The sequence below is a fragment of the Panthera pardus genome, unplaced genomic scaffold (genome assembly GCF_024362965.1).
Source record: "Panthera pardus isolate Hobbes unplaced genomic scaffold, ASM2436296v1 HiC_scaffold_13, whole genome shotgun sequence".
In the NCBI taxonomy this organism is placed as follows: domain Eukaryota; kingdom Metazoa; phylum Chordata; class Mammalia; order Carnivora; family Felidae; genus Panthera; species Panthera pardus.
In genome coordinates this window covers 20,991,913-21,019,477 of record NW_026526688.1, presented here as the reverse complement: position 1 = coordinate 21,019,477, position 27,565 = coordinate 20,991,913, and the positions used below count along the sequence as shown (strand labels likewise).

The window sequence follows — 27,565 nt, the reverse complement described above, 5'->3', positions numbered from 1 at the left end:
CCCACAGTCAAGACGTAACGAACACTGCCAGTGTTATATAAGCCAAAATTATATAAGCTTTATGCTTAAACAAGAATATATTTTTACACCTCTCCTTCCTACTCTTAACAACTGCTTTCTCAATGCCAATTTAGGGCACCAATGTCCCTAAATGTTTTAGTTAATTGTAGAAGATCAGGGGAATCGTGGTTGATTGGCTCAAGAACATAAACATTAATTTTCTTTGCAATGACTATACGTTGAGAAGGTGCAAACATTTACACGTATTTAATAGAGCGAAGGGGCACCTGGGTGGCTCAGCCAGTTAGGCGTCCAACTTCAGCTCAGGTCATGATCTCGCAGGTCGTGAGTATGAACCCCGCATTGGGCTCTGTGCCGACAGCTCGGAGCCTGGAGCCTTCCTCGAATTCTGTGTCTCCCTCTCTCTCTCTGCCTTTCGCTCGCTCGTGCCGTGTGTGTGTGTGTGTGTGTCTCAAAACAAACACCAAAAAAATTTTTACAGAGTGAAAATACAGAATTTGATGGCTTTAAACCCCTCTCTCCATGGCACCTTACCTTTAAGACTGACACATTCTTAGTCTGTTTTGTTCTGCTTTTTTCTTCCTGTGCACACACAGTGCCAAGCTGGCCAGACCTCCCCTTCCACTTAGCACAACTCTTACTGCAACAAGAAAGGGGTACAATTTCGGGGAAACTACACTACCTGGAAGTTAATTTCCCAGTGACCACTTTGCCCTTTGCAGCTACTTTGAGAAACTTATGTACTACCTTCACATGACCTTTCAATGCTCAAAAAGAACTGAGTCAACCCTACTAACAAGTAAACATGTCTCCTCAAGACAAACTTTAAGGGACTTTAAAACGATCTTTAGTTTTACAACTTCAAAATGAAATAAAACTTCTATGTTAGAATAGTGGTAGGATTAGTGATTTTTCTTTTACTCATGCAAGTAATACACAGAACACTCATGAACTTAGATATACGACTATTAGCAAGACTTAAATACAGTTTATCTTGAAATATTTTCTCTTCAATATTGGGCATAAACTGCAGGCTAAGGAAAACCTACTAGTTTTTTCAATTTTTTTTTAAATGTTTATTTTTGAGAGAGAGAGAGACAGAGCATGAGAGGGGAAGGGGCAAAGAGAGAGAGAGAGACGCAGAATCCGAAGCAGGCTCCAGGCTCTGAGCTGTCAGCACAAAGCCCAACACGGAGCGTGAACTCATTAACCATGAGATCTTGACCTGAGGTGAAGTCGGATGCTTAACCGAGCCATCCAGGCACCCCCAACCTATTAGCTTTAATGAATAAATGAGGTGGGGCACCTGGGTGGCTCAGTCGGTTGAGCAACCAACTTTCGTTCAGGTCATGATCTCACGGTTTGTGAGTTCGAGCCCCCTGTCAGGCTCTGTGCTGACAGCTCAGAACCTGGAGCCTGCTTCAGATTCTCTGTCTCCCTCCCTCTCTGCCCCTCCCCCACTCATGCTCTGTCTCTGTCTCAGAAATAAACATAAAAAAAAAATTTTTTTTAAATAAATGAGGCTGTTTGGGAATCAAAGATAGAGATGCAAAAATGGAATTCTGAAGGGCTTGAAAGCTATTTACTTAAGTAAAACACCTCTAGATTCAAACTGGCTTACTACTCTGTATTTGTTGAGCAAACCCTTTCTTCCTTGATTGTGTCAACATGATACGTCAGGGCAATCACCAATTGCAAAATACCTTGCTGTGTATGAAAGTGAAGTTTTACTGTATTTGTCTACAGAGTAAAGATTAGCCCTCAAATCTGTCATCCCCAAAATGGAAAAATCTTTTTCATCTGGAGCCAAATGAACAAAAAAAATCATGCATTAATATCCTGGATAACTGCCCACATAGAAGAGTTAGAACTGATTTCAAATAATACTGTGGTCATTTCAGCAATCTTGTAGAAACTTGATTTAGAAAAATACATCTTAAAAAAAATTTTTTTAACATTTTTGAAAGAGAGAGAGAGAGTGGGGGAAGGGCAGAGAGAGAGGGAGACACAGAATCCGAAGCAGGCTCCAGGCTCTGAGCTGTCAACACAGAGCCCGACGCGGGGCTCAAACCCACGAACTGCGAGACCTGAGCCAAAGTGAGATGCTTAACTGACTGAGCCACCCGCCTGGGTGAAAAATACACCCCCTAGAAAAATACATCTTTAGAAGAAGTCGTTGGCCAGTCGAACTCAGTAACTTGGTTATAACAGATTTCCCTAAGTCAAGTTTGGGGAACCATGCGTAAAGCTGGCTTTTCCGAACCAAATTTCAGGCTGGTGAAGTCATACGCCTTATGACCTAGTCCTTCAACTACAGCCCACAGTCACTCACCCTCAGTCTCTCCTCACCTCTCTAAAGGCCACAGTCACTGCTGTCTAAGTCCCTGCCAGGCCAGTGGGGGAGGTCACCTCGTGGTAGGCTCACCTGCCTGTAGAGAAAGTTGGGGTGCATTTTTAAGTGCCCTCACACACACACACACACACAGCACACCAACCTCACCTTCCTGGCTGATGTATGGTCCAGTGGTTTATTTGTGGGTCCTCAGACATGGAGAGCACCCTCAACGAGGCTTCTAAAAGTTCTCAGGGTGTACTTAAGCTTCCATAGTATGGAAAGAGAACTCAAGTCTGGGAAGTCAGGAGGTTTTTTTCCCCTCTTTCAATAGTTTCATCTATCAATAATATTGGAAATTTGGGACAACTTTTAAACTACATATACATCTGTCTGGATATCAAGACTCATCACCAATTCAGTATGGAACTATAACAATCATTGAACAGCAAAATACTACTACTACAAATGAGTAAAACTAGATGGATGGTGAGCCTAGTTGACATTATCACAGAACAACATACCTCAAACATTTTTGTTCCCTGTAATTCAAAACTTTCTGTTTTGATTTTGAGGAATGTTGTTCCTAATGGTATATACAATGCACAACTATTACTTATCAACAAACACAATCTGGTTGGCAATGGTCTCTACTCCAGTACACAGAGGTTGTTCTAATGGATCTGAAAAGAACCTTACTCAAAATTAAGGGTACATGGGGGGCAGGGGGGTTCTTTTAAAAGTCATCTTCTGCCACGGTCATGTATTTAAGCTAGGATTCAAAAGTGTTAATGATGTTTTTGAGAAAGTCAACAGACTTGGCTACATTAAAATCTAGAACATCTCTAAGTCAAAACCACTATAAACATGTACTACTGGTCTTTATAAGGCCAAGACATAATGGGGAAGAAAGATATGCAACATGAAAGGTGAAAGATTATCAATCCATAAAAGTTCTTATGAATAGAAAGGTATTAATACCCCAATAGAAAAAAATGTGGTCCTACATTCAATTAAAAAGGAATAAAAATTAAAAATAACTTAATTTTTTTTGGTATACATAATTTGTAATAAAAGAAATGGAAATTTAGATATAAAGAAAGCACTGTTCACTTATAGAGCTAGAAGAATTATTTTTCCAGGGTGCCTGGGTGGCTCAGTCATTTAGGCGTCTGACTTCCAGCTTAGGTCATGATCTCACAGTGAGTTCAGGCCCTCGTCAGGCTCTGTGCTGACAGCTCAGAGCCTGGAGCCCGCATCAGATTCTGTTTTTCCCTTTCTCTCTCTGCCCCTTACAGGCTCATGCTCTCTCTCTCTCTCCTTCAAAAAATAAACATTAAAAAAAATTTTTTTAATAAAAGGAATTATTTTTCCTTTTAAGAGTGAGCCCCCATGTTACAACATTATAGTAACACAAGGACTCTCAGAGTGCTAGTGGGATCATACTTGTGTAAAACATTTTTTGCAAAGCAAATGGTCCATCTGTCTCCAGAGATCTTTGAGCCATCAACTGTATTTCAAGGACTCCATCCTAAGGAAATATGCCCTGTAGATAAGGTTTTATAAAGGATATTTGTTGCAACAGTATATATTTAACAGTAACTGGAAATAAAAGTTCAGCTTATAAACAACCATGTTACCTCTATATAATGTAACATTATGTAGCCACTAAAATAAAACTCTTGCAGAACTGTAATGATAGGTGAGCTTTTTCCTAAGTTACGCAGGAAAAAAAATCAGCATGCAATCTGTACATGTATAAATGTAATTATAAAAAATAAACCTATTTATGTTATGTGTTAACAAGCATGAAGAAAACATTGTGATTATATTTGGGTGGTGGAATTATTTAACACTTATACTTTTTCTGAATCTACCTTTTTTTTTTTTTTTTTTTTTTTTTTTACAGCAAGCATTACTTTAGAAATTGGAACAAAGCCATTTTGAGGAATGTTGTTCCTAATGGTATGTACAATGCACAACTATCTCTTATCAACAAACACAATCTGGTTTGCAATGGTCTCTACTCCAGGACACAGAGGTTGTTCTAATAGATGTAAAAAGAACCTTACTCAGAATTAAGGGTACATGGGACATGCCTTCTAAGTGGTTAAGACTAGTAACTGAAATACCAACAAAGAAATCTAGCCGGAATTTTATAACCCTATGAAATAATCCCAAATTGCAACCATGCATTATTGATACAGAATGGAAAGGCGCAGCTCTTCTGCAAGCACTATTTTCTCCACATAAAGACAGTTTTAAGAAGTGGAAAAGTTGGCACGAGTTAAATATATCTTAAACTCAATTTCTACTATGTTTTTATTTCTAAGGATAAGTAGTTCCAATCGTTTCTTTGTATAATTTCTTTATGGAATGCTGCATGTAAGAAAAATATCAAGAAAAAGAACGATAAAGAAAAAGAAAAATACCAATAAATGCATTTTATACATTGCAAAGCACTATACAAATAGGGAGGGCATCACTGTTTCAATTTAAATTGTCCATCATTTCCTGGCCCAATGATCCCTGACAAACTAGTTGGTCTACCTTATTGCATTTCCAAGCGCTTCAGTTCTTCTTCAGGTTAACCACACACAGTTATCTGGGTGTTATCTAGACTCCTTAAGGAGGTCATAGGTTCCCAGGAAGCAGCGACTCATTTCCTTTTTATTCCCCTCCCTCCCAGATTGCCGCCCTCCTTCCCTCCACTCCTCACACCTGCACCCCACCCTCCACCCCCAGGGCTAAGGATTTAGTGGGATGGAGATTGAAATCCCTTCACCTGGCAAAACCTGAACGCTGCCTGTTACACCCCTCCCCCGTTCTGCCTAAGACTTTGATTTTATTCAAACAAACACACTGGATTTCCTTTCTTACACACCCACTGCTGAATACTCCGTTGTAGTTAACAGAGTATGTGAAAAATTACGTGAAAATTAATCTCTCCTATTCTTAGTCCAAAATAAGTTATTCCAACTCAAAGGCAACAAATAACTTAGCAGCAAAGAGTACGTCTTGAAAACGGAGAAGAGGATGTAAGGTAAGAAAACACATTAGTCGTCAATCAGGTGACCTTACTTTGGAACGGATTTTTCTAGAGAGCTAGGAAAGCGCAAGTGAGCTGCAGGAAGTAGGCAGGCTCGGGACGGAGGGCCTTGGGAGTTGCAGCAAACCTCAGGAACGCCACATTTTCAGCCCCGGGTGCTTTAGCTGAGAATGGGCCCGAGCGAACCGCACCGCGCGAGGCCAGGACTGCCGGCCCCGCGGGTCAGGTGTCTGGTGGGTGGCTTCCGGCTGAGCAGATGCCTGTCAGGCTGAGTCTACTGGAAACCCCTCGGGTCACTTTGAAGGTGACAGCTACGGAGATCCGCATCCGTCCCCGCCGCACCAGCTGAGCTGACCCCACGTGAGACCCGCTCCCCGCACAGCCTCCGCTCCACTGCGGGTGCCTCCCCGCTTCTCCCCAACTTTGCCCCCACCCAAGCCCCGGGAATACCCGCCCCCTCCCTCAAAGCTAGTCCCGTCACCCTGTGACGGTCGCGTCCTGGAGGTCCCCTCGCCACCCTCGCCTGAGATCTCCACCTCGGACAGGCCGGGCTGCGGGAATCGCCTCAACTCCGCGCTTACCCGCAGCTCCTCCCTCCTCCTCCTCCGGGAGCCGAGACGCAGGACGGGGGAAACCAGGACTGCAAGCCCGGGCGCCCTCCGGACCCCCGGCGGAGGCGCTCCAGGCCCACCCCGGAGGCCCGCGGCGCAATCAGTGCCCGGCGGGCAGCGTGCGCACCTGGGGACACACGGCCAGGCCCTCACCCCACCCCCGCAGGCCAGCGGAGGCTGCAGCAGCCGGGCGGGAACCCGGAGTCCGGGGCGTCCCAGCCTCCCCGCCTCCCGAGCCGCTGGGGGTGGAGCAAGGGCGGGGAGTTCGGGAAACTTGTAAATAGAAAAGCGCCGCCGCCTCTGCCCCCCCACCCCCGGGCCCGCAGCCTCCCCTTCCAGGCGGCCCCAGCCTGCGCCTTGCAGCTGGAGACAAAGGGCAGGCGGCGACCAAGGGGGGGCTGTGCCCCGAGACACTTGCAAGTCGCTCGTGGCTGTACCTCGGCACGCAGGCCAGGGCGGCCCCAGCCGCGCTCCGCTCGGCTCCGCTCGGCTGCGCTCGACTCTGCTCCGCTCGCAGGTTGGCGGGCTCCGCCAGCCGCTTCGCTGCCCCCTCTTGCGCTCCCGCGTCCCAGTCCCGAAGCCCCGCAAGCTCCCGGGCTAAATGCCGACGCGCCCCAGACCCGGGCGTCTGCCCGGGACCGCGCTGCACCTGTTGCCACGTGCGACGCGGCGCCCCGGGCTGCTGACCGCGCACCTGCCTGAGCCGCGCGTCCCCAGATCACGCAGGTCCCCGCGGGCGACTGGAGTTCTGCCTACTCCCGGCTCTTGCCCCCTCGCTTATCCGTGCGAGCTCTCTGGCTTCCAGCTAGCCGTGGGGCATTGCAGCGAGGGCGGGCCGGGGGTGGGGGGAGGGAGTGGGGAGGTCGCAGAAGGATCGGGGCGGAGGTGTGCTAGGAACCAGCACCGATGGTCTCTTCAGAGTGTCAGACTCCTGGTCTGTTTTAGCTTCGTCCTACTAAGACGTTTACTAGCAAACCCCTAGTAAAGGTTAAAGAAATGAGCTCCTGCTGTTAGATCTTAGAATAAAACGTGTACAGAATACAACACCAGGGAGATAAACGAGGCCGACCCACTTTTCTCTAAACACAAATGAGGTCCTTCTTTGCTAAACTGAACGAATTTCATCCATAGCTGTCCATTACGTTCATAAAATGTTTTATTCTATTGGCATATTTTTAACTGTTAAATGTCAGACAACCTGAGATCAAAATCTTAAATATCTCTTTTTTTTCTTTAAGTTTAGTTATTTTGAGAGCGAGAGAGCACGTGAGTGAGCAGGGGAGGGGCAGAGACAGGGAGAGAGAGAATCCCAAGCAGGCTCTGTGCTGTCAGTGTGGAGCCATAAACGGGGCTCGATTTCATTAACCCTCAAATCCTAACCTGAGCTGAAACCAAGAGTGGGTGGCTTAACTGACTGAGCCACCCAGGTGCAGGAGACCAAAATTAAAACAATAGTAATAATTAACTGGTTTGGACTTGCTAAAGGCTTTTTAAGAGAAATAAGTCTTTTCAGAGAATTAATCTGAGGATACTGTGTTTAAGTTTTCTATACTATCAACATTAGATCAACTAACAGATGTATTGTCATTTATAGTTGCAGACTTTTCATATGTACAATGTCCCAATATTTCCTCAATAAGACCCAAGTAAATAGATCAGTTTATTATCTCCATTTTTCAGTTGAAGAAAGCTCAAGTGACTTACTGAGGTCACACAGCTAGCCAGAGGTAAGCGCAAAGGCATCCGGCCTAAGTCATGACCTAGTCTTTTTATTCTACTGTGCGACAATTCTTGCTTGCTTTTGAAGTACTTATTTCAAGGACAGACATGGAACGTATCTAGGACTTTAGGAAAAGGCATACGATTATTTTTAAGCAGATACAGCTTTAAACACCAATGAATGATTCTCCCTTATGCAAAAGCACTAAAACCAAAACCCAAAAACAAACCCACTGACATAGTTCCTGCAAGTGAGGGGGCAATTATGCTAATTAGCAACATGCCTCCTTCCTCAACAGAATAGTCCTAGTGTTAAACATATCATTTAATCTTTATAACCCTCATGTGACCCAGGTGATTTGGTCCAACCCCCCATAGTTCTATTGTGTGACTTAGTTATATCTGTAAATATAGAACCTGTTTTACTTCATTTTTCTGAGGGATAAATTGCAGGAAAGGAAAGAGAAAAAAAACACCCCTCACCTAAGTAATTAGAAGCAACTTCTGTGGTCATTGGGAAATCTGAATCTTTGCTTGTAATTGCATGCACATAAAAACAGAAGTTACCTTCTAGGGACATCATCAGGGACTCTGTCAAGGCAAATATGCTTGAAGTGGGGCCTGCTGACTTTTCTTTCCATGTTGGCTCTGGGCATGTTGCCATATTCTTGATCTCTGAACTCCAGTGTTAACCTGCTCCAGACTCCAGGAACCTGTTAAGGGTCAGATAATAACTCCACACAACGTAGGGGTCCTTTGTCCTTAAGAAAAAAAAAAAACGTTACCAGAATTTTTTTCTGTACTAGAAAAATGCAAATTGAAACTACATAGAAAAAACACTTTTTCATTTATCAGAACTGCAAAGATTGAAAAGTTTGATAACCACTGCGTGTTAGCAAAAATTTGGAGAAACAGGCAGTGACAATGCTGATGTGCATGTAAATTAGAATGACCTCCATTGAGAGCAATTCATACTACGTAACGAAACCGTAAGTGCACATGTCCTTTGAGGCAGTAAGTCTAAACATAATTCATCTTTCAATACACAAGAAATGGTAGATGTGTATAAGCTTGTCCATTTGATGACAATGAGGAAAAAGAATGACGAAGAATGGGGGGAAAAAAACTAAAATAAAATTTTAATTTAAATAAATGTGTGGGGCACCTGAGGGGCTCAGTCGGTAAAGCGTCTGTTAGACTTTGGCTCAGGTCATGATCTCGCGGTTTGTGAGTTCAAGCCCTGTGTCGGAGCTCTGCGCTGACAGCCTCAGATTCTGTGTCTCCCTCTCTCTCTTGCACTCTGTCTCTCTCAAAAATAAGTAAACATTAAAAAAAATTTTTTTAAAGAAATAAACAAGTGTGTTACATGGCAATGTTAATAAGCACTGCTCTATGTTCTAGTAATTAAAAAAACTTTAAAAAAGTAAAAGCTCTTTGTACTTTTTTACGATGTTATCCCAGACACTTTATGTGCACAATTTTTAAAAAATTCAAAACAATTATCTATAGTATGCTACATTTTCTTTTAAAAGGGAGGGATTGGGGTGCCTGGGTGGCTCAGACGGTTGAGCGTCCGACTTCGGCTCAGGTCATGATCTCACGGTCCGTGAGTTCGAGCCCCGCGTTGGGCTGTGTGCTGACAGCCCAGAGCCTGGAGCCTGTTTCAGATTCTGTGTCTCCCTCTTTCTCTGACCCTCCCCCATTCGTGCTCTGTCTCGCTCTGTCTCAAAAATAAATAAACGTTAAAAAAAAAACTTTTTTTAACTATAAGAACATTAATCCATGTTAAAAAAAAAAAAGGAGGAATTAGGGGCACCTGGGTGGCTCAGTCAGTTGAGCATCCGACTCTTGATTTTGGCTCAGGTCATGATCCCAGCATCATCGATGGAGCCTGGAGTCGGGCTCTGTACTGACCACGGAACCCGCTTGGGATTCTCTCTCTCTCTCTCTCTCTCTCTCTCTCTCTCTCTCTCTCTCTCTCTCTCTTTTCCGCCCTATCTCCTTCTCCTCCACTTGCCCTCTCTCTCTCTCTCAAACAAATTTTAAAAATTAAAAAAAAGGGCAATTATACACTCTTGTATGTAAGCATATATACATAAATTTGTATAAGCATAAAATATTTCTGAAAAGATATGTCAGAAACTGATAATATTGGCTGTATCTTGGGAAGGGACCTTGGCATCTGGAGGGCAGAATTTGACAAGAAACTTTTCACTAGATATAATTTTGTATTTTTTGGATTTTGAACCATGTAAATAATGATACCCATTCCAATATTTAAGAACTTTTCACTGCTTGAGGTTTTGACATCAAGAATGACTAAAATTCTTTCCCTACTAATTTCACTTACAGATAAAATAAGTTGTCAAATAACACATGTGTTGGTGGGGAGGAGGGGGGGGAAGAAGAATGCCTAATTGATGCTTTCAAACCATTTCTTCTCTAGTTTATCTAGAAAGGAAGTATTCGGTACATAAAATTCTAACATTCTGTGATTATGGTGAAATGATGACTTAGCAAATTCGTTAGAATTTTATTAACATTGACATCTCCCTGGAGTAGAGTTTTCAGCTAATTTTCTCGAAGTTGCGTTCAATCAGAAATGAAAAAAAGAATTTCAGACTCAATTCCCAAAATGGAAACTACAATACACTGATTTAAGTGGTGAGAAAGTCATGGAGTCATTTTATTCCCAAACTTGATCGCTTTTTAAAAATTCATTACTTATTTATATTTACTTATATCTCCACTACATTGAATGAGGGGTTTGAATAACTCTAAAAGATAGTCACAGTAAATTAAAAAAAATAAATAGATGTTTAGAAGTATAAAATAGGATCCAAGGCAAAACTTACAGGTAAGAGTAAACATACAAATGAGTAACCAAAGTAAGCCACTGAGCTTCCTGGTAGCCAAGTGTCCCAACCAGTTACATAATTGCTGTTTTCAGAAGAGGCTGAGAGTTCTTCAAGGGAAGCAAAGCTCTTCTTAGCACTAATTTCAAAAAGAAAAATTTTTCACTCCTGTTTCAGATCAACATTTCCCGAATAGAAAACACCAATATATATAATATGGTAAGAAACTTCATGTGGTTATTTTACATAGCGGCTTTGAAAAAAAAAAACAAAAACGAAGTATTATCATAAAATTTATCTCAAGATGATTTACCCACTCAGGGACTAGGCCAATGTCAATCAAGCCTTATAACAGCAAGGACTGATTGTAAATAGATATGTGTGTGTATAGCAGTTTTTTCATATATCCTTCTGAAAGTCAAGCTCATGGTAAAATTCTAACATGCCCACAGATCCTTTGCCTCAGAGTGAGACGCAGTTGCTTTAAACGCATTCCAGAAATTTTGTAGTCAGCCAACCATTTGATAGGTGCTGAAGAACTGTAGAAGTAACAAAGACCCAGAATACTGGAATTTTCTGACCCTGTGGATGACCTTTTTCCTATTTCTGTTGACAGAAAATGTATATTGCAAATAGCCACATGACATTTAAGTCCTGTGTCCCGAGATGGTGAGACATGCATGGTCAAATACACACATTAACTAGCTGTAGCAATGATTGCAAGAAAGCAGTATGAGACCAGTCAATGGTCTTGATTTATTCACAAACAACTCCCGGGTTTCTCATTATCCATCCCGCTTCCCAGTGGACTTGGAGACTTAAGTAGACTCTCCTATCAATATTCCAGAAGGGTAACTATCAGGGTAGGAATGTTCTTGTGTAGAAGGCTGCAGATTTGTAAATCAAGTATCTATCGCAAGAAAGAACTTTCTTGTGGCAAGTTCAGAGCAGTAGCAATAAGGAAATACGGTTTCCCCTCTTCAGAATGACCTGAGAGCATCTGAGAAACTCTTTCATCCTCCCATATCTTGGAAGGCATCTTCCACAATCCTTCTATTCCATTTATAGACTCTGTAGAAGGAGCCATTCTTACAGCATGATGCCAAAATTATCTTAGCTCACACACAAACAACTTGTCCTGCCATTCTGCTTTTGACCTCTGCATATTAGGAAGAAATTAAGAAAAATATAGCACCACCAGTTTGTTATGCAACCACTTTGAAAATGTTTACTTTGAGTGCTTAAAATGTCATGACTCAAGAAACTACTGGTGTGTGTAATCTACTCTTGACAATGAATCATAACTGTGTCACACTTGGAATTGGTTAATATTTGCTCCAATAAGATGGAGTCTTCCCTTAAAAAGGGGATGTATTTTCAATTTCAAACTATTTATTGCTTCGTGACAAATGTAATAACAAGTCTGTGGCTTTGAAGTCTCATACCTTTGGCACTATCCCAGTTTACCTAGACTTTTTGAATTTGCTTTTAATGTATGCCTCTGGCTTGTTCTCTTGGCCAAATGTAAGCCCTTAGGGAGCTGGGGGCAGCCTTCCAATTTGCCCCCATCCCCTTTAGGCCCTGCCAACTGATCAGTGATCCCCTGAAAAGAGTGCAAATCCCTGAGGCCTAATGGGTTCAGTGTTGCTGCATTGTGACCAGCCTCCAGGCCTGGTCCACTGGTTGGCTCTTTATGCATTCCTTTTGCAATTTTTGGTGTTGATTCATAGTTGCCAATCCATACTTGACTCTGCGATCTTCCCCCTTGCAAATGGTATGCAGTCCAATGGGCTCCGTGCTATAAATTCTAGCAAATGTTTGCAAATCATAATGACGTAGGAAGAGTCATAAACTAAATGAACAACAGCATTTAGCTCTCGTGCTGTTAGACAAGCGTTCCTCAAAATATAATCACTCTTCTAAATATAAACATGGGCTGGCAATTCAGAAAAGAGCCAATGAAAGTATTATCATTGTTATTCCTTCCAGCCAGTGAGTAGGGTAATACTATGTTTGCCTGAAACATACTGCAGTGTTCCAACGTTGTAAGTCAGGGCCTGATTAGTTATCAGCAAGTAAGACTATCTGACTTTGGGGTATCTAGAACACTGGCAAGTCAGGTTGCTGATCCAGGACAGTAATTTAACACGACCAAAGATTTATCTGTTTTGGATAAGTACACTTCTGATCTCTTTTTGAGTACCTACAAAATTATGGTTAGTCCCCACTAATTTATAATTTGATTATCTGCTCTAGAAACCCACAACTAATTGTTATTTGTTGTTTCTCAGGAAAAAAAATTATTGTTCACAAATCTTAAATAGGAGGATATGTCTACTACAAACAATAAAAAAAAATACTATTATCAGTACAGAATTGAGGACACCAATTGGAGTTAGAAGATTTAGTTTTGACACCTAGATATGCTTTACTTGATCTGACTTGTCTGATCTCTGTTTCTCTTTTATAAAATTATTTCTTTAGATCTCACGGGGTTGTGAGGATGAAATATGATATTATCCATGTATTTATGATTTGTATATGAGCTCATGTTTGGAATTCCTAATAACACTCATTTCCCTTCCCACTGGCCTATGAACTTGAGGCTACAGAAGGGTTTGCATTCGCAAAATATCATTCCGTCCAGCGTACTAAGACCTGCCATCCTTCCTCATTTCAGCCTCTTTTTCGTGCCCAAAATGTTCAAGGGAGTAGGCCAGTGGTCTCTAAACCATTCCTCTTGTACTTCCTTATCTATAAGAAAAAATCGAGTATCCATGCCCAATATTCACTTATTTATAAATTATATATGGCACTAGAATACTAATATGTACACAATAAACTATACGCAAAAATAGAAAAGAATAAGATTAAAAATATACATGGACAGACAGGTAGCTAAATAGAAGGTCTCATATTTTCTTCCCATACCCTCCAGATAGTCTTGGGTACCAAGAAATCCCATTTCTCTCCATGGTCTTTAGTGCAGAAGAATTTTCCATTGCTAAAAAATTGGAAGTCAAAAATACCACTTTTAGTGTAAATACCTAGAGTTACCTATTTTAACAGTTTGGCATTCTAAGTAAACTTCAGCAGGCTTCTATTTTAATAGAAGCATGTACCTGGAAATAAGACTTCAAATATTAATTTAACTAGTTCAAACCTCGTGTCCAGAAAGATATGGCTGATTTTTTTTCAACTTTCTCCAGTGTGTTTTTCCCAGCACAAGCAATACAATTTTCCACGAGTACAGACTGGGTGCCCTACAAATTTAACTCAGTTCTTAGCATCAGATCCCATAGGCCAAGGGCTCAGTCTCACAGGACTACATCCGCTTCAGATGCCAATTTCAAGGCCAGGTTGTCACTGTGCTTCTGACAAACTGCATAAATGTTGGAGATCCCCATGACGTCCTCCTCGGGTTGGATCAATTTGTAGAGAGGCTCACAGAACTCAGAGAAACATTTACTTATATTTATTGGTTTATTAGAAAAGATATAAAGGACGCAGGAGAACAACCAGATGAAGAGGTTCGCAGAGTGAGGTCTGGAAGGGTCCAGACTACAGGGTTTCTGTCCCCATGGAACTAGGGTTTGCCATGGAGGCATTCACCAACGTGGAAGTTAACCAAAGCTTGTGGTTCAGAATTTTTCAGAGATTAATCTGCCGCACATGCCGCTCCCTTCCCAGAGTTGGAGGCTGGGGTTGAAAGTTTCAATCCTCTAATCACCTGGTCTTTCTGGTGACCAGCCCTATCCTGAGGCTATCTAAGGGTCCCATCCTAAGTGACTTTATTAGAATAAACTCTGGTATGCTCAAAAGGGGCATCTTATGAATGACAAAAGATAACTCCTATCATTTGGGAAATTCAGAGGGTTTTAGGAGTGTTGTGCCAGGAACTGGGGTCAAAGAGCAATACATATATTTCTTATTATACCTTACCTTCAATGTAAAATAGAACACAGACACAGAAAACCATATGAAACAAACTCATAACTTAATAAATATTATAAAGTATGGGGCGTCTGGGTGGCTCAGTTGGTTAGGCGACCGACTTCGGCTCAGGTCATGATCTCACAGTTCGTGAGTTCAAGCCCCACATCAGGCTCTGTGCTGACAGCTCAGAGCCTGAAGCCTACTTCAGATTCTGTGTCTCCCCTCTCCCTACCCTTCTCCTGCTCATGCTCTGTATCTCTCTGTCTCTCAATGATAAACGTTAAAAAAAAGTTTTTTAATAAATATTATAAAATACACATTCTGATGCCACCTCAGTCAAGAATAAATAGAATGTTGCCTCCCTCCTGATGATTACTTCTCCTTCAGCCCATTCTGACTTCTGTGGTAATCAATTTCTTGCTTTTCCTCATAATTTTGTCATCCATGTATCCATTCCTAAACACTATACCTTAGATTTCCTATTTGTTAATATTTATTTTAATCTCTATGTTCTCCTTCCCTCTTTCTCTCTCTCTCCCTCTCTCTGCACCACCCCTCCACCCCCCACCCAGTTCTCTTGGCAGTAGATTTGTTGAAGAAATGGAATCATTTGATCAGTAGAGTTTCTCACTGTCTGAATTTTGCTGATTGCACTTCCTTGTTCCTTTAGCTGGTGGTTGGGCCTACAGGCTTGATAAAATTCAGGTTTGATTTTAGTTGGGGAAAGAATACCTCATTAATGGTATCATGTTCTTTCACCAGGAGGTACAAAATGTCTGATGGACTCACTTTTTATGATGTTAGCAGTCATCTATGCTTAATGCCTACATTCATGATTTCATTACAGTTTGCAAAAGAATGATGTTAATAATTCAGTCATTCTTTCTTCACCTATTTGCTGGAATATTTCTATAAAAAGAAATATGCCCTTCTGTATTATATAATTACCCAATGGAATAGTTCATAGTCCTGGAAAGAGGAAAAATACTTGATTCTTTCCCTATGTTTCCCAGTTTTAATAAAATAATGAGTTGTTTTCCTGGAATCCTATAAAGGTAACTAATTAATGGGTCACTGTTTTTTGTTTCAATTATGAAATCATGTATTTCAAACCATTATAGTTATCAAATTTTCTCATTTTTGGCCTTTGGGAGTTTCTTTACGTTGGCGCCTAAGGCCTTATCACATAATAATATTAGTAACCTTTAAGAACTTCCTCGCTATCTGATACGATATTATTTTCCAGGAAGATCTTGTACATTTACTGACCCAGACTTGGAGTAAGCCATTTCTCTAAGAAGCCGGTTTCTTTCAGTGGTAAAAGATATTCCTAGATCACAATCTGGGTATTAAAGAATTTCATTGATTTTAGGTTAGTCACTATTTCAGGGACAGAATTAGGCAATATTCTGTATCTGTACCTGTCATCTATTGTGTATATCTATACCTAGACAATATATAATTTTTCCCCACAGAGAATCTTGGTTTCCAAGGACAAAGAGGTGAGAGAATTATAATGTTATTCAGTTATTAATTTGCTTAATCACACAGTATACTCACACAAGGCCCCAGAATATAACACCATTAATACCATTTCCAGTAAGGTTACTAAAAACAACTAATATTTTTTGGTTTTGTTACCCCTATTATTTTTCCATGTTTTAAATGTATTTTTTTCTACATTTTTGAGTGTATTGCCATCACAGATTGCACTTTCTCACATCCTTATTTAGTCCACATGTACTACCACACACACACACACACACACACACACACACACCTGTATATACCTATGTGTATGTGTGTGTTTAATGCTTACCTGTAAGTCGTATGTCCATATGTCTCATCGTTATGGTTGTCCAAGGCTTGTTCTCAAGTAGATTCCTCAGCAAGTGCTCATGGGAACCGTATCCCTGAGTTTTTGCACAGCAATAACATTTTGAATGCAGCCTTTACCCTCGAAAGCCCTCAACTCATATTTTCTTTATCTTAAATGTATTAGTTCATTTTGTTCTGTCTAAATCATTACTGTCAAAAAGTTTGATAGCAAATCTGAATTTTTTCCCTTACAAATGGACTTTTTTGCCTACATGTCCACAATAATTTTTTTCCTTTTAAAATATAGTTTAATTATAATATGCATTGATATTTTTAGTTCTGGGTCACTTTTTATAAATGTTTAGTGTAACTTTTCGATGGTGTCAAAGTTTCAATTTTTTTTTTTTTTTCATTTTAGGAAAGTGTCCTTGGTTATGGGAGTTAGGGAAGTTGTTGTGTTGTTTTGTTTGTTTGTTTGTTTTTTGTTTTGTTTCAAATTTTTAAAATTTATTTATTTTGAGAGTAAGAGCCCAAACAGGAGAAGAGCAGAGAGGAGGGACAGAATCCCAAGCAGGCTCTGAAACATCACCACAGAGCCTATTGTGGGGCTCAAATCCATGAATCTTGAGATCATGACAAGAGCAGAGACCAAGAGTCAGATATTTAACCGACTGCACCAGCCAGGCACCCCAAGGGTCTTTTTGATAGCTATTCTGTTCCTTGCTTTACTTTCTTTTTTAGGGACTCCCATTAAACATAAGTTATATCTTCTTTGCCCATCTCTGACTTTTTCCTCAAACCCTTTTAATATTTTTCCTTCATTTTTTTCTTTTAATTTTTTCTCTTTTATTTTCTATTTTCTTTTGATTTTTAAAAGATGTTTACTTATTTGAGAGAGAGAGAGAGAGAGAGAGAGAAGAAGATCTGAAGCAGGCTCTTGAACTCAGGGTTTGTGAGATCATGACCTGAGCCGAAGTCAGATGCTTAAGTGACTGAGCCACCCAGGCGCCCCTTATTTTCTATTTTCTTAAGGCATATCTCCTGTTTTTATTTATTCTTGTGTTTATTCTTGTGTATTCTTTTAGTGTAGTCTTCGCTTCTGAATTGATTTTATTTCTACTTTTGACTTTTCCCTTGATTCTAGCATCTCATTTCTGAGATTTTCTAATTCTCATTTTTGTGCTGCCTCATATCTTTTATGATTTTTTAAATGTCTTTTATTTATTTATTTTTTTAATGTTTATTTTTGAGAGAGACAGACAGAAAGACATAGCATGAGAGAGAGAGAGGGAGACACAGAATGGGAAGCAGGCTCCAAGCTCTGAGCTGTCAGCACAGATCCTGACGCAGGGCTGGAACTCACGGACCGTGAGATCATGACCTGAGCTGAAGTCGGACGCTCAACCGACTGAGCCACTCAGGTGCCCCAGATTTTTGAAATGTCTTTTAGTTAATGCTGAAATAGTTGTTTTTGTGTAGTGCTTAAAAATACAGCAGCTTACTTTCTGAGATCTTTTGACTCTGTTCTTCCTCACTTTCATGTGGACCCTCTCCTTCCTTTGTCTCTATTGTCCCTGTTCTACTCAATTAGCATTAGTATCCCAGGAGTTTCTCCTCTGTGTAGTGCTTGCCCTGGAGTGGAAATTTGGCTAATTAGCTCTGATCATTCATCGTGCTCCTCCAGACATTTTGCACCCCCTGCCCTTGTCATCCGCAAAACTTCTTCCGGTTTCACCCGCTACTCTCAGAATGAACCTCCAAGCCTTTGCGTGAATGTTTATTGGCTATCTCGAGATTCTCAGATCTATCAATACCTCATTGCTTCCTTTTGCGTTCTACTATACAGCTGCTGATACCACCAGCTCTTGTAGCTGTCCTTAACTTTCCTCAATTACAGTGTTTGGGGCTTCATGCACATACTCTATCCTCTAGTTTTGTTATGGATGTTGCCCATGGGTTTTGATTTTACTGTCCTTGTTCCTCTGTCTGCTTTTATGTTCGGAAATGATGACCTCTCATCTTCCAGGCACAAATGACTCTCAAATGGAAGATTTTCATTGCCACAAGACCTGTATGGTGGGCGTTCCTTGTCAGTATAGAGAATAAATTGTTTAGGCAGATTTGTAGAAGCCCCCGTGGATGCTGAAAGGAAGCCATAGAGAAAGAAAAGGATAAAAGCAGAAGGAAAACAGCTTTTTTTTTTTTTTTTAGTTTATTTATTTAGAGAGAGAGACAGAGAACACGTGAGAGCACTCAGGAGGGAATCCCAAGCAGAACCCCAATCCCAATCCAGGTCTCGAACTCACAAATTGTGAGATCAAGACCTGAGCCGAAATCAAGAGTCAGATGCTTAACTGACTGAGCCACCCAGGCGCCCCCGCAAACAGCTTTCCTTTGAGGACTATTATGAGCTACATATTTTGCTAGTAGTTTCCATACTCGTTATTTCATTTGAGTTAATCTGATGATCACCACAACTTTTTGGAATAGGACCTAAATCCAGGTCTTCATAAGTCCTATGCTCTTTTCACTTGGAATTGTGAGAAAATTTAAACTTTGTGAAGGAATAGGAATTGACTCAGTGCAACGGAATACAGAGAACTGCTCCAGCATTAGAGGACCTCATGAAGTCCTTGTGTTTTTGTAGAAACTAAGTCGTGCGGTTGGACCCTTGAAGTAAGGTTATCAAAATGATTAAAGTGCAAAGGATCACATAGGTAAAAATAAAAAGGATAGGAAAAATATATTTAATAAAATGTAAAAGGAGTATAAAGGAGTAATAATAAAGATACTACTATCAAAGCAGATAATTCAATAGATATAGAAACAGGAGAGAATGTACTAATTTAAACAGCAGGAAGTGGTGACTTGATAGGTAGCATGGATTTAGAATTCCTTCATTAAAATTCTGAGTGACTAAGATTAATTAAGGTCATGATAAAAATAATAATACCAAACCTTGATGGTGTACCATGGACTATTTAGGCATTTTACACGTTACATATGTTTATTTTTCACTACTCATAACAACCCTATTAAGTAGAAGTTTTAAAAAGTTTTTTAAGTTCCATTTAAAATTAAATTAAAATAAAATTAAAATTAAATTCCATTTAAATTCCATTTGTTAACATACAGTCTGATATTAATTTCAAGTGTACAATATAGTGATTCAACACTTCCATACATCACCTGGTGCTCATCGCAAGTGACCTCCTTAATCCCCTTCCCCCATATTTCACCCATCCCCAACAACCTGCCCTGTCAGTTTGTTTCGTATAGTTATGAGTCTGTTTCTTGGTTTGTCTCTCTCTCTCTCTCTCTTTTTTACTTTGCTCATTTGTTTTGTTTCTTAAATTCCACAAATGAGTGAAATCATATATTTGTCTTTCCCTGATGACCTATTTCACTTAGTATAATACTCTAGCTCCATCCATGTCATCGCAAATGGCAACATTTCATCTCTTGTATGTGTGTGTGTATATATCTTCTTTATCCTTTCATCAGTCAATGGACACTAGGGATGTTTCCATAATTTGGATATTGTAGATAATGCTGCCATAAACATTGGGGTGCATGGATACCTTTGAATTAATATTTTTGTATTCTTTGGGAAATACTAGTGCAATTGCTGGATTATAGGGTAGTTCTATTTTTAACTCTTTGAGGAATCTCCACACTGTTTTCAAGATTGGTTGCACCAATTTGCATTCCCACCTACAGTGCAGGAAGGTTCCCCCTTCTCCACACCCTCATAAACACCTCTTGTTTCTTGTGTTGTTGATTTTAGCCATTCTGACAGGTGTGAGGTGGTATCTCATTGTGGTTTTGATTTGTATTTCCCTGATGATCAGTGATGTTGAGCATCTTTTCATGTATCCATTGACCATCTGGATGTCTTCTTTGGAAAACATCTCTTCATATCTTCTGCCCATTTTTAATTAGATTATTAAATAGGTATTTTAATACCCATTTTATAAATGATAACATTGAAACCTAATCTGATTATAAAAATGCCCGATGTTGCACAGCTAATAAATACAGGATACGTTAGAAACCAGGTCAGTCTAACCTCCAAGCACGAAACAACTGCACCTTTGTAACTCTTCCTAGTTATGTGTTTGATTTATTTTTGTGCTTCCGTCCCAAATGTATAGCTCAAAAACAATACACAACTTTAACTCTAATGATAATTTTTAGTTTTTTTATTTGTTTATTTATTTTGCGGGAGGGGGGAGAGAGGCAGAGAGAGAGGGAGACACAGAATCAGGAGCAGGCTCCAGGCTCTGAGCTGTCAGCACAAGGCCTGACGTGGGGCTCGAACTCAGAGTGCGATTTCATGACCTGAGCCAAAGTTGGACACTTAACTGACTGAGCCACCCAGACGCCCCTCTAATGGTAATTTTTCAATGAAAAAGGCCAGGAACAACTGTACAGTCTGCTGTTAAAAATCTCTCAACAAAGGAACACTAGAGTCAATATACTCAGACATATAATGAGGTAATCTTGTCCCCACTATCACAACACAGAGAATGTGAACAGATCTGACTTTGCATGTTACACGGTTGAATACGGACAATTTCAACGGAATCAAATAAAAACTAGTTTTTACACACAACTAGAAAACAGAATCTGCCATATCAACAAATGCATTCAATACCTTGGAATAAATTTAATTTGAAACACAGGGTATTTTTTTAAATTAATAAATCCTAATGGAAAAAACTTAAAAACATAACTAAAGAACTATGCCATATGTTTATTTAGAGAAACTAAGTAAAGACACCAATGTATTTTTTATTTTAATATATATAGATTTGTGCAGTACAACTATAATACCACTGAGAATTAGCAGTGAAAAATAAATGGAAGACAGTATCAAATCATGTTCATAGATAATAAAGATGGATTCAGCCTAGCATATTTGGAAAATAGAATACACTGCCACAATGATCAAAATCATATGGAATTGAGTTATCATAGTTTGAAATATGAAACTGACCCAGAACGGAGACAAAGCAAACATACGGCAAATGATAACCACTTACTACATTGACTTCCAAATAGTTCGCTAGCAAGTTGGAAGGAATCAACTTAGATACATAAACACATGAGACTCAAATACTACAATAAATTCCAGCTGCATCAAAGAGTAAAAGAATTTTTTAGAAACCGAAGAGTAGTTATTTTTCTCAGATGTGGCGAGAACATACACTTCTGATCACTGGAGAAATGAAGGTTGTTACCAGGAGTATGATGGAGTCATTGAACATGCTTTTGAAACTTTTAATTTTCGTGCAGCAAAATAAAAAATAAAAATATTATAAAGGAAAATTTCTAATATGGAATATATATATTACAAACATAACCTGGTAATAGATTTCTCCCAAGAAAATATGAGAAAAATCAATGATTATGTAAGCCAATAACCACTTTCCACTTGATGAATGCTCACAAAGTTTACATTCAAGAAAATATAAACTAAATCATCACGTTTAAAAAAAAAATTCCCAGTTGTATTAAAAATGAAAAAGAAAAAGGCAAACCTAGCCAATTTGAAGTCTCCCTTATATACTAAAGAAAGAAATTAAAAAATTATAAAACCCAACCTTGACAAGTCTTTGGGGAGAGGCAGAAGGTATACTTCATATATTAATGGTAGAAATATTAAATGACTATATCTTCCTTCAGGGTAACCTATTACATGTTCTTTGACCCATTACCCATTCCCTCTCTCGGAGGGAGGAAAACTAATATCAAAATTTTCAATGCAGCATTACCTATAATGGAGAAAATTAGCATTAGTTCAAATGCCGAAAAATATTTAAATAAGTAAAACCATCATATATTACCATATACAAATTAAAATGACAAGTAACTGGAAGGTGTAATTCACTGGAAGGTGCAAGATCATGTTTGTATGAAATAAAGTAAAATAAAAGAACTTGAACCCATGATCATGGTACAAAATTATATAGAAATATAGAAATATAATTGATCTACATCAGAAAAGGATTTTGACTGATATAAATGGCATAACATTGTTCCTTATGTTTTTTTAAAAGAAAATTCAAATAGTTACAATAAGGATATGTGACATTTATAGAACACTTGCTATTTGATAGGCATTGTTCTAAGTGTTTTTACATCTATTAATTTGATTTGGTCTTTGTAATACCCAATGTGCTGGGTAGTATTTTTAAGCTCTATATTATAGATAAAGGAATTGAGGTGAAGAGTAGTCAAATAAATTACTCTAGGTTACAAAGCTTAGCTTAACTGTTCCAAAGTTAACAGTGCCTTAAGAATCGTTTAGATGAATTCCATTTGCTGGTTGCTTTAACTTGGTCCCAAATTTTGGGGGCCTTATATCGCTTTTCAACATTTTTATTCATTTCTCTAGTGTGAAAAAAAGTAAAAAAAACCCAAAAATCTCAAGAGCATTCTAAGAAGTAAAAACAATGAATTGTTGAATATAGAATTTGAAAGAATAAAGTAGAACCATACCCCCAAAAAGCTTATTTAGGGAGATTAAAATAATAGTACTATAGCAGGGGCACCTGGGTGGCTCAGTCGGTTGGGTGTCTGACTTCAGCTCAGGTCATGATCTCACAGATCGTGAGTTCAAGCCCCACTTCGGGCTCTGTGCTGACAGCTCAGAGCCTGGAGCCTGCTTTGGATTCTGTGTCTCCCTCTCTCTCTCTACCCTCCTCCACTCATGCTCTGTCTCTCTCTGTCTCAGAAATAAATAAACATTAAAAAAAAGTCATATAGTAAACATACTCTGGGATGCAAAAGAGAGCCTTCTTCATAGCAATATCCCCCAGTACACACGCACACACAAGGGCATGCACAGGTACACGTGGTGTCCTCTCCCTCCTTAGTCCCTGACTCATCAATTGGCATAGACACACCACACCCCCTGGGCCCCAATAATCCTATAACTTTGAGGAAATCAAGCACTCTCTCTGAAAAAAAAAGTTGGAATCTCCAGAAAAAAATCACATGACATAATAGGACTGGCCATTTTATCTCTAAGGAAATGGACTAACAAATCATTGCTTCGAAAAGGGGAAATTTTCCCAATTACATTGATTTCAAGACTTCAGTAGGTTAACTGTTTCCAGGTCAGCCTGACCTGTCAGACTTCTTTGTTGCTGCTTGATCAAATTATTCCTTATCTTTCATTCAGAGACCAAGGTGAACTGGAAGCTGGGAGATCCTTGAAACACTTTTTAAAAACATTGTAGGCTGTTGATATGTCTTCTGTTTTGTACCCAAGGTAAAAATGATAAGCCAATAATAATAATAATAATAATAAAGTTAAATTTAATCTTAGGTTCACAGACCCATTGTGGATAATAAGTTTGTATTATTTGCGTGTTTGTGGTGAAGTTCAGAGGACCGTGAAAATAGGATCTATAATAAACCCATGACTAGAATTTCAGGACAACAGTCATAAACCAAAGACTTAAAAGGTTTCACCATTAGACTAATTGGAATTCATTTGATCTTCCAATGTAACAAAATCCTTCTGTCTACTTTCCCAAGCCATTGTTCTTTGCATTAAACATATTGGCTTGTCGATCATTAAATATTCATTTTCTGCAGTGCCTTTTATATCGATCCTGGGATGTCCTTAGGAAAAGCTTTCAGTAGGTTCAATAGTTTTGAAAGATACTTAGGTTTACTCCATGACTGGCAAATATTTTTCTTTCTTCTTGCTTCAAAAATGGAATATTAGAACTTAGATCTTTCTATCTAGTCTGTAGTCTCATTATTAATGAAGACTTCAAGTGATACCGAGCTGCAACTGAACTCTATCTATTTATAAGAATATTAAAATATTTGTTGTGGCAAATATTTAAGAGAGGCCAACTATTATTATGGAAGAGAAATATATGGATACACATGTAATAATCACTTTCCTTTTTCCAGTTTATGGGGATATAATTGACATATCACATTATATAAGTTTAAGGTATGTCCTATTCTTTTATCATAGCTAATGACAAGATATTTATTAAATGAATATTATGTTTTCTGTGTGCTTTACCACGCACAGATACTCTTTAAAACTCCACTGTATAAAGTATGACATAATGTACAAAATGTAGTTTCTGTCTTAAAAATTCTAATAGGCAGTAACTATTTGAAATTCATATCGAAGATTTTCTCCTACTTCACTGTTCTTTTAACCAGTGATTTTATTATTTAGACCCCATACACCAATTTTCTTACTCTGGTTGTGATCTAAAATTGCAAGTACCTGTGAAGTACCCTGCCTTTTCCTCTATCACCACGCTTCCCTTAAAAGTTGCAATAGGGGTTCCCCGGGTGACTCAGTTGGTTAAGTGTCCTACTTCAGCTCAGGTCATGATCTCAGGGTTCGTGGGTTCGAGTCCTGCATCAGGCTCTGAGCTAATAGCTCAGAGCCTGGATCCTGCTTCAGATTCTGTGTCTCCCTCTCTCTCGGCCCCTTCCTAGCTCATGTTCTGTCTGTCTGTCTGTCTGTCTGTCTCTCAAAAATAAATAAACATTAAAAAGATTAAAAAAAAAGAAAGGAAATGAATAGGAAACCACAGACTGGGAAGTGTATGTAAACATATACCTGACAAAAGACTTGTATTCAGAATTTTAAAATGACCACTACAACTCAGTAATAAAAAAGACACAAATCCAAAAAGAAAGTGAATAAAAAACTTTAAGAGACACATGACAAAGGAAGTTTTATGAATGTCCAATAAGCACAGAATAAAGTGCTCAATATTGTTAGTTATCAGAGAAATGTAAATTAAAACTGCAATGATAAATGAGAAAAGGAAAAGAGAGAGAGAGGGTCCAAGAAACAAACTCTAAATTATAAAGAACAAACTATTAGTTACCAGTGGGTGGGGGATGGGTGAAATTAGGTGAAGGGGATTAAGAGTACCCTGATCATGATGAGCATTGAGTAATATATAGAATTGTGAAACCACTATATTGTACACCTGAAACTAATATAGCCTTGTATGTTAACTGTACTGGAATTAAAATACAATTTTAAAAAACTACAATGAGATATCACTCCATACCCAACTAGAATGGCTAAAATTTAAAATATTGAAAATACCAAATATTGGCCAAGATGTGGTAGGACTCCATAACTTGCAAAATGGTACAACCACTTTCACAAAAGATTTGGTAATTTCTTAACAAGTTAAAAATACATCTACCCTATGGCTCACAAACTATACTCCTAAGTATTTACCAAAGAAGAATGAAAACATACATCCACGGAAAGGCATGAACAAGAGCATTCAAGCCATCAAAAACTGAAAACAACCCAAATGCTCATTAACAGATGAATGGATAAGAAAATTGTGGTATATTCAAACACTGGAAAATTATCCAGAAAGGAAACACCCAAAACCATAGATGAATCTTGGACATCATGCTCAACGAAAGAAAGAACCTAGACACAAGGAGTAACACTGTATGATCCCACTTACTTGTTTTTTTTTTTTTTTTTAACTGAAGTAGAGTTGACATAAAATATTATATTAGTTTTAGGTGTACAGAATAGTGATTCAACATGTATATACATTGCAAAATGCTCACCATGACAAGGGTAGTTATCAGTCACTATACAAAGCCATTACAATATTATTGATTATATTTCCTATGCTGTGCATTGCATCACCACAACTTATTTATTTGATAACGGAAAGTTGTACCTCTTAATGACCTTCACCTATTTCACCCATCCCTTCTTCTCCTCCCCACTAGCAACCATCAGTTTGTTCTCTGTGTTTATGAGTCTGTTTCTGTTTACCTTTGTTTGTTTGTTTGTTTTAGATTCCACATATAAGTAAAATCATGTTTGATTTGTCTTTTCTTGTCTGACTTATTTCACTTAGTTTAATACCTTCTAGGTCCATCCATGTTGTCACAAATGACAAGATTTTATTCTTTGTTATGGCCAAGCAATATTTTATTACGTGTGTGTATGTGTGTATATGTGTGTACATATACACATATATTGTGTATATATACATCTACATGTGTGTATATACATCTGTGTATCTATCTTTCTATCTCTCTGTCTATACCACATTTTCCTTATCTATTCATCTATCAATAGACACTTAGGTTACTTCCATATCTTGGCTATAATAAATAATGCTGCAATGCACATAGGAGTAGCTCTGTCTTTGCAAATTGGTGTTTTTGTTATCTTTGGGTAAATACCCAGAAATGGTATTGCTGAACTGTATGATACTTTTGTGAATTTCCTGAATAGGTTAAAAAAAAAATCTATGCTGAAAATCTCTGGTCAAAAAAAAATCTAGGATAAAAAAACTAGAAGAACATTTGTCACTGGTGAGGTGATAATTAGGAAGAGGTATAAAGGAACTTTATGGAGTGAAAAAAATGTTCTAAATTTTGATAGAAGTGTGGATTATATGGGAGTATACATTTGTCCAAACTCATCAAATTGTATATGCTATGGAAAGAATGTTTGTGTTCCCCCCAAACTTTTATGTTGAAATTCCAACCCCCAATGTGATACTATAAGAGGTGGAACATTTGGGAAGTAATTAGGTCATGAGAGTGGAGCCTTCGTAAATGGGATTAGTGCCCTTATCAAAGAGACCCCAGAGAGTACTGGCCAGAACTTGACCATGCTGGGACTCTAATCTTGGATTTCCAGCCTCCAGAACTGTGAAAAACAAGTTTCTGTTGTTTATGATCCACTCAGTTTATGACACTTTGTTATAATAGCCCTAACTGATTAAGACAGTTTACTGAGGATGTGTGCATTTCATGGTATTTAAATTTTACCTCAAAGACAAAGGACCCAAAACAAATATTAACCCTAGTAGGTTTGCTTTTCTCAGTGGATTAGCAATTCTGAGACTACACTGTGTATTCTAGAATTGAGCGAGTGTGTAAATATATTAACCCTAGTAGGTTTGCTTTTCTCAGTGGATTAGCAATTCTGAGACTACACTGTGTATTCTAGAATTGAGCGAGTGTGTAAATATATTGAGGATAATGAAAATCAGGTTTCTCATTTTCTGTGAAGGGAGTTAGAAATATTGAAAAGGGGGAAGAATGAACTGTATCCTGTGGTACTGGATTGGAATTGGAAATGCAAATATTAACTTGTGATTTTTAATATCTAGATATATATTGCTACGTTATAATGGACTGTGTCCCTAAAATTCATTGTTGAAACTCCAAT

General features: G+C 38.9%; 1 protein-coding gene and 1 long non-coding RNA gene across 8 annotated transcripts in view; one reads left to right on the top strand and one right to left on the bottom strand.

Annotated features, from left to right (window-relative positions):
- MTUS1 (microtubule associated scaffold protein 1) overlaps nucleotides 1-6,778 on the bottom strand; it is a 171,490-nt gene extending 164,712 nt beyond the window's left edge. For 2 of the 6 annotated variants that reach the window (XM_019466720.2, XM_019466722.2), the window contains exon 1: nucleotides 5,984-6,225. The gene's annotated coding sequence lies outside the window, so the exon portion shown is untranslated. Of the gene's footprint in view, nucleotides 1-5,983; nucleotides 6,230-6,450 lie in introns of those variants that run through there. The other 4 variants (XM_019466724.2, XM_019466725.2, XM_053900908.1 and 1 more) reach the window with 3 other exon arrangements.
- Nucleotides 6,315-27,565, top strand: part of LOC128776495 (uncharacterized) — a 42,144-nt gene continuing 20,893 nt past the window's right edge. For both annotated transcript variants that reach the window (XR_008421559.1, XR_008421558.1), the window contains exons 1-2: nucleotides 6,315-6,530; nucleotides 7,694-7,740. This is a non-coding gene — a long non-coding RNA (uncharacterized LOC128776495). The remainder of the gene's footprint in view (nucleotides 6,531-7,693; nucleotides 7,741-27,565) is intronic.